Source organism: Bison bison, unplaced genomic scaffold (genome assembly GCF_000754665.1).
Source record: "Bison bison bison isolate TAMUID 2011002044 unplaced genomic scaffold, Bison_UMD1.0 scf7180017864474, whole genome shotgun sequence".
NCBI lineage: Eukaryota > Metazoa > Chordata > Mammalia > Artiodactyla > Bovidae > Bison > Bison bison.
In genome coordinates, this window is record NW_011495035.1 from 2613550 (window position 1) to 2621051 (window position 7502).

At 40.5% G+C, this 7502-nt stretch overlaps 2 protein-coding genes across 2 annotated transcripts in view; one reads left to right on the top strand and one right to left on the bottom strand.

The window, feature by feature from the left end:
• The window catches only part of FOXP1 (forkhead box P1), a 738073-nt gene that overhangs the window by 630852 nt on the left and 99719 nt on the right, over positions 1 to 7502 (bottom strand). The gene's annotated exons all lie outside the window — the stretch shown is intronic.
• Positions 1 to 7502, top strand: part of LOC105004398 — a 47001-nt gene that overhangs the window by 2112 nt on the left and 37387 nt on the right. The window lies entirely within an intron of this gene.

Sequence of the window (7502 nt, forward strand, 5' to 3'; positions counted from 1 at the left end):
AGTTGCCAAAGCAGGGCTGGGGGAGGTGGGAATTGGGGGCAAGGGGATCAGAGAGGTGGGAGTGAGGGGCATCCAGGCTGGATGGGGGAGAAGGAGGCAGAGCCTGCAGACCCGAGAGAGGAGGGCCACGCCAGAGCAGTCCCTGGCAAAAGAGGAATCAGGCAAGAAAGACCTGGAAAACAAGGGGCATGGGGGAGGGGGATTCTTCAGAAGAGGGGCAAAGGGGGGGCCCATTCAGACACTGGGGGAAAAAAAACGAGAGGGAGAGTGTTAGCAACTAGGGACGAAGATCGTAATACGATGGCTATTTGCTTGGTTTCTGAGCTAAAAATACAGAAGGAAGAGGAGAGGATAGACAGGGATGTGAGTTTCCTCCAGTTAAAAGTGAAAGTGTTTTGCCATCAGTGACAGTTGAAGGAGGGGGAGGTAGGGTGGTGTTTTCAACCCCCTTTCTCCTTCTCTCCCGTCCTCCCTCGGTCTCTCCTCTTTCTTTCTGTACTTTGTCCAATGAAAGAAGGCGAGTTCGGAAGGTGAAAGTTCAGCAGGAGGACAAACCCCTGTTTGCAAGAAAGAGAAACCAGCCAGCGAGGGGTTTTTCCCCCTGTATTTCTGAAGCAGGGGAGTGTAATGTGGGACGCTTCCCCGTCCTTCCTTCTCAGAGTCACTGCAGGAATGTGTAGTTAGATCCACTTCAGGCGAAAGTGGCTGCGTTGGGAGCTGTGTTCTTGCCACGGTTTCTCTTAGGAAAACGCCCAGGGGTCTAGAATGTCAATCAGTTGTTTAACACAAATTACCTTCTCTCCCAGAGATCAGTCACATGTAAAAAGCTTTGTCCAATTCTTTGAAAAGGTGAGACGTTTTTTCTTTTTGTTGCTTTGAAGTTTGGTGGAATTTAGAAATTTGAAGGAGTAAATTAGGAGCCCGGATTAAATATTTTGAAATATACATGTACAAAACAAAAGACACAAGCATTTCTCTCACTATCATCAATAAAAATAGAGAAGGAAGATGACTTTCTGTTTCCACACTGTGACTTGGAAAGATACATGGCTCTATGGTTTGTTATTGTTTTTAACAGAAATAATTTTTTCAGACTCTTAACCCCAGATGCTGCTAACATACCAGCATTTCCAGCTACTGGCTGGGTGGTATAGCAGGGTAACTCTTTATGAGAATGTATCGACAGCCAGTCCTGTGGATTCCTACAAAGTACTTGGGAGGTGAGGAGACAATGAGGGAAGGTGGGAAGACTTGGTGGGGAGCATAAGTACTATCTCTCTGGTCTTTAGCCTGGCTGGCGCAGTTGTAGATAACCAATATTCTGAAAAAGAGTTATTATCAATTTTTTGGATACTGTCTTTATACAAATATTTTAAAACATTCATTTACTGAAGATTTCTAAATCTCAATTTCAATAGTAGCATAAGACTACCATTTTAAAATTGTATCTGTTTTGCAAGTTAAAAAAAAAAGCATTCACTCATGCTACAGAATAAAGCCAGAGACAGGGAGACCATGCTAAGGTAATTACAACACAGTAGAATTCTTGTTGAATGCCTGCTGTGTAAGATTCTAGGCTATCCTGGCAAAACCATCCATCAGATCTTTAGACTAGAATCAAGATAAAGAAAATGTGTTTTAGTTCCTGCAGCGCTTCCTAGCTTCCTAGAGGCTAGAGTTGTGTTCTTTGATTCAAGACATTAAGACATGACACACCTACTATGTTCTAGACCATATAGAAGGCTCTGAGGGATGCAGAAATAAATAAAATTTCTGCCTTTGAGGAGCTCACAGTCTACATCTGTCAGTAATAACATCTAATATTTATTGAATCCTTACCATGAACTAGACAATTATATAAAAGCTTTGTCTTTTCAGTTAACACTATGAACAACCCTTTACCACCCATTACCATCACTGGAAATTCCATATGCTGAATTTACATGGAAGTAAATGGAAATCTACAAAGTAGCCAGTCTATGGTGGGTTGTTGGCTGGGGGTGTGATGATGTTTTTCATTTCTACAGTGTTTATGCCAGATATAACATGTTATGGTATATGTTGGGTTGCAAAATTATAACTCAGGGGAATAGCAATTTATTTCAGTGTGACAAATTTATTCATCATCTCTAAAGAACAATTCATGCTCTGATCTTGTTTCCAGATCAAATAGTGAGTTTTTTTTTTTTTTAATTATTAGCATTGCCATACTAAAGAAGATCTTTGGGTTGCCACTGATCTTATTCTGCATTTTAACTTTCTTACATTCACTTGAAAGTGGGGGCCAAAATCAGACTGGCAACAAGTTTTGCAGACAAAAGGAAATCCTGGCTGTAAATCCCATGATATATTGTACCCAATTTTGTAATAATACTGTCTAATGTGCTGCCGTATTAAAGACTTCCATGCCCATTTGGCTTACATTAGAGGGAAACTTAACTGCAGTTTAACATATAGTTCATTTTCAACACTGTCACGTTACATTCATAAGGAGCACATTTTAATTTCTTTATCAGTAATCAACTAGAAGTTTCTTTTTGTTAAATTAAAGCAAGAAGGGTTTTTAAATAAAGGGCATGGGGGTAGGACGCCACCTTTTGGTGGTAAAACAAATAGAAATTCCTTTTTAAAACAGATGTTCCTGACATAATTTCATTTTTAATTATACTAAGGCAAAGGTGTTTGTCCCCATTTTGTTATAGTTTAAGTAATAGGAAAAAATTGTAAATTCCAAATCAGCAAACTATAGTTAATTGCGGCCAAAATTTCCCCAACGGTCTCAGAACATTTGAGTGCCTTGTCACATACTGTTAATTATATGTAACACCAACTTTGTTCTGCAAATACTATGTCCATGAATATATGCACATTTTTAGGGAACAGAAACTTGTGTGGACATCAACCGGTTAATGAGATACCTGAATCTCTTTTAAGTTTAGAAAATAACTAATATACTGTACTCACTGAAGTACAGTTATTATAAATATACTATTTTTCTGTAAAGCAACCAACTTTTATTTTTCTACATTAAATGGGAAATCATATTTCCCAGTCCCCATAAATTAAAAACAATCACAGTAAAAACAAAGTTGCTGATTTTTCTTTGTTAGAAAGAGAGGTCAAAAAACTAAAATTAAAAAAAAATTTAAACAGAAAAGTAACAAGTCCTAGGAAAATATTAATGAATGTCAACAGAGAATAGTTTTCTTTTTGTTGCTGTTGATGTTGTTTGAACAACCAGAAAGAAATGAAAGTGACTGCCAAGGAAGTACAGTTCTCAATATGTGATTCAATGTAATCTAATGCCATCCCAGTGATAAGACTCCTACACTCTGAGAAATAGGCATAACCAAATATGTATATCAAATTAAAGATTAGGAAGCTGAAACCCGGGGAGGTTAAATTGCCCTCCAAGGCCAAATAATTGGTGAGTGGCTAAACAAGGATTAGAATCCAGGTGTCCTGGCTCCTTTTGTATTCCCATCTCATACTCTTCACTTTACCAAAGAGATGTGCCACCCCTCCTCAGAAATCATTTAACCTTCTCACAAATAGCCAACCCACATAGCCATTTATGGACAGCAACTGAGTGAGACTAGAGAGTCAAAATCAAGATCCCCCGCTTACCTTCTCCCTCTCCCCTACCCCAGGTGTGGCAGACATCCAGGTACCGGAAAACACAGTGAAGAAAGGAGGGAAGGAGAGAAAGGGAGGAGAAGAGGGACATGGGGAAAAGGGAAAGGTTAGTAAAAGTGTTCAGAATACTCTAAATGAAGGCTTATACTCCTAAGTTTCCTTCCAAGAAGAGAAAAATGGCTAATGAAAATCACATGTTTCACAGTAAGTGGCAAAAGAAGTGTGTTCTCTGTGTTGTAATGTGGCTCTATGTCCATACCAAAAACCAACAGAGGATCTCCGTTTTTAAAGTATGGTTTTTAAAGTATGGGAAGTATTTGGAACCAAAAAAAAGTTTAAAAATAAAGTACAGTTGGCACTCGGTATCCACTGGTTCTGAATCCACCTATTCAGCCCACGGTTCAGTGGATGCTGCCAGTTGAATCTGTGAATGCAGAACCAGCCCCTGTGGAGGATGTACTGGAAGGGACTTGAGCCTCCACCTACTTGGGTATCTGAGCAAGGTCCTGGAACCAGTCTCCTCAGATACTGAGGGACCCCTTTATACAACAGGATCAGGCATTCTGAAACAAACCACATTTGATAACTGAATGGCTTGAAAAGCTAGTCAAGCAATGGTAAAAGATCCCAGCTTTCAAAGGGGCTTCCCCAATGCCAAAACTTGTTAAGAGGCTCAGCATTCAAACTAGAAACAATAGTGCATTTTCTGAGGTTTTAATCACAGAGGGGCTTTAGTTACAGAGATTGCATTTCCTGTTTTCTTTTAAGGGTATAGTTCAATAAATGTAAATAAACATGGCCTGTAAATATTTTTATGTTTTTTTTTTTTTTTTAAATTGGTGCTTGTGAAAGAAGTTGTTGATATGCACAATGAAGTATTTGGCCAACTACCTCCACTCCCAAAAGCTGTTCTGATCCCTTAAGCCATGAACATTCAGAGTGCAACATGTTGATAAATGGAGATTCTTAAAGGGAGTATGAGCAGCTTTATCCTACCTGCCACAGGTACAAGAACAATCTACAGCCTTGCTATGCAAAATGAGATGTGCTGGCCTGCAGCATGGGCACTGCACCTGACAATGTGTTGAAAAGGCAGAATTAGGGACTTCCCTGGTGGTCCAGTGGCTAAGACTCCATGCTCCCCCAATGCAGGAGGCTCAGGTTCAATCCCTGGTCAGGGAACTACATGTCACAACTGAAGATCCCCATGCTGCAACTAAGACCTGGTGCAGCCAAATAAGTACATAAATGTTTTTGTTTTTAAGAAGGCAGAATCACAGCCCAGTCCCTAGACCTTACTGCATGTTAACAAAGCTGGCCAGGTATACATCTCACACTAAAGTTTGAGAAACACAAATCTGCACTCCACATGGCCTCTTACAAAACAGGCACCATCTCAACAACTTTAACACCTTCAACTACTTGACAGATAGTTCTGTAAGCTGTCCGCCATACCTGATTCTCCAAGCTAGCATCTTTTGTAAACTTTGTTGGGTTCTTGTGTTTCAACCACTTGCAAAGTTAAGCCAGTAAATCACCTATGTAAACCATGATTAATTCCTCTGACATTAATAGCAGGATGACTTCTCTCTTCTGTTACCCCAAAGAGACTGCTAATTGCCCTCCAATTGTTTACCTTTGTATTGTTTTATGAGTGCTCAGAGAAAGATGGAAGATATTCCCTACCAGGCCAGAAACAAATGCCAGACAGGTTTTGGGAAGGCTGAACACATGCTATGACTATACCTTGTTAGTAGAAGGGCTTTGCTTTCTTGGTTTTGTTTTCTTTTTTATGGAAAGGATGACGCCTCCATAATTACAGGTGTTGCTGTTCAAAACCCAGAATATTTTCCAAAGCACTGAGGGGGCCACACCTCCAGTGGCCCATGAGCCATCCTGGTTGGATTCTCTTTCCACTTCTCTACAATTTTTAAAGATACATGCAAGCACCACTAGATTTACATTAAGTATAATGAGAGGAGGGGGGACCCCATGCAAGTATCTTTACTTCTGAATAAACATGAAGGAATCATAGGCAAATCTCACAGCTGATAGTTAATTTGTATCTGTGAAGTTCTCAGACTGTAGTCACCTCCGATTCCTAACAACAGGTTACTTTTGTAAACCTCCCCCCACCAAAAAAAAAAAAAATTAAAACTCTTGTTTTTATACTATCCTAAGGCAGTATAATTATGTCTCTGAGTAATTGTGTACCTGAATTCAAAATAAGATTTCACACGTAAAGCAAAATTCTGATTATAATCTCTGAGAAGTGTCTTGGCTTATATTTAGAATCCACAAGTGCCAGCTCAGGGTTACAAAAAGCATTGTTCTGTAAGACTAGAGACAAACTCTATTTGTATAAGAAGGGAAATGAGGCAGGTCTACCCACCTTCAGGAACCAGGGAGGCTGTGTGCTCAGTCGTGTCTGACTCTGCGGCCCCATGGACTGTAGCCTGCCAGGCTCCTCTGTCCAAGGGGATTCTTCAAGGTAAGAATACGGAAGTGGGTTGCCATGCCCTCTTCCAGGGGATCTTCCCAACCCAGGGACCGAATCCAGGTCTCCCGCATTGCAAGTGGATTCTTCACCGTCTAAGCCACCAGGGAAGCCAGTGAACACCGGAATGGGTAGCCTATCCCTTCTCCAAGGGATTTTCCCAAGCCAGGAATTAAACCAGGGTCTTGAGTTGCAAATTACAGAATTTTTTAGAAGGGACTGAAGGATATTAAACATGGGAATATGCTGACCTTTCTGTTACATTAAACTTGAGATTTGGTTTGTTTTTTTTTAGTAGTTATCTATAAAATAGTTATCAACTGAAGTTTCCTTTCTCCCCTCAGGATGTTCATGAGCCACTATTGACATTAAAATGCCTTACAAAGATAAAAATCTGGTATCTTCAAGTTTAATATGAATCCTATGGTAATGAATTAGAATTGAAGGTATTCATATGGACAGCTAAATATACATATATATATAAATATGTACATATAGTAATATAAAACATAAACACATATATTTACAGATAAATAAATACAGAAATAAATCTATATATGTGAAGGCCTGAAGTGCAAGTGTTAGTCACTCAGTCGTGTCTGACTCTTGGCGACCCCGTGGACTGTAGCCCGCCAGGCTTCACTGTCCATGGGACTTCTCCAGGCAAGCATACTGGAGTAGATAGCCATTTCCTTCTACAGGGGATCCTCCTGACCCCGGGATCGAATGCAGGTATCCTGCATTGCAGGCTGATTATTTACCATCTGAGCCAGGTGGCCCAGTTAGTACACATACATATATTTCCTAGCTGTATCCATTGACAAAAGGCAAGAAGTAGTGATATCCCAATAGCAATGAGCACATCCAGTACTCAGATCTTGGTTTTTAAATACCTTTCTTCAATAAAACCTCTTTCTCTGATAGCTCAGTTGGTAAAGAATCCGCCTGCAATGTAGGAGACCCCGGTTCGATTCCTGGGTCAGAAAGATCTGCTGGAGAGGGGATAGGCTACCCACTCCAGTATTCTTGGGCTTTCCTTGTGTTCAGCTGGTAAAGAATACACCAGCAATGCAGGAGACCTGGGTTTGATCCCTGGGTTGGGAAGATCCCCTGGAGAACCGCTACCCACTCCAGTATTCTGGCCTGGAGAATTCCATGGACTGTATTGTCCATGGGGCCACAGAGTTGGACATGACTAAGCAACTTTCACTTTCACTCCAATAACATGAATCAGAACTCCCTGGAGAACTAGTCAATTCCAGTGATGGAGTAGAGAAAATACAAGATAAGCCTGGAACACCATGTCGTACCAGAAATTGCTATAAGACGCACTTAAAAAAAAAAAAAAATGATGGCATGGAGTGGAGAG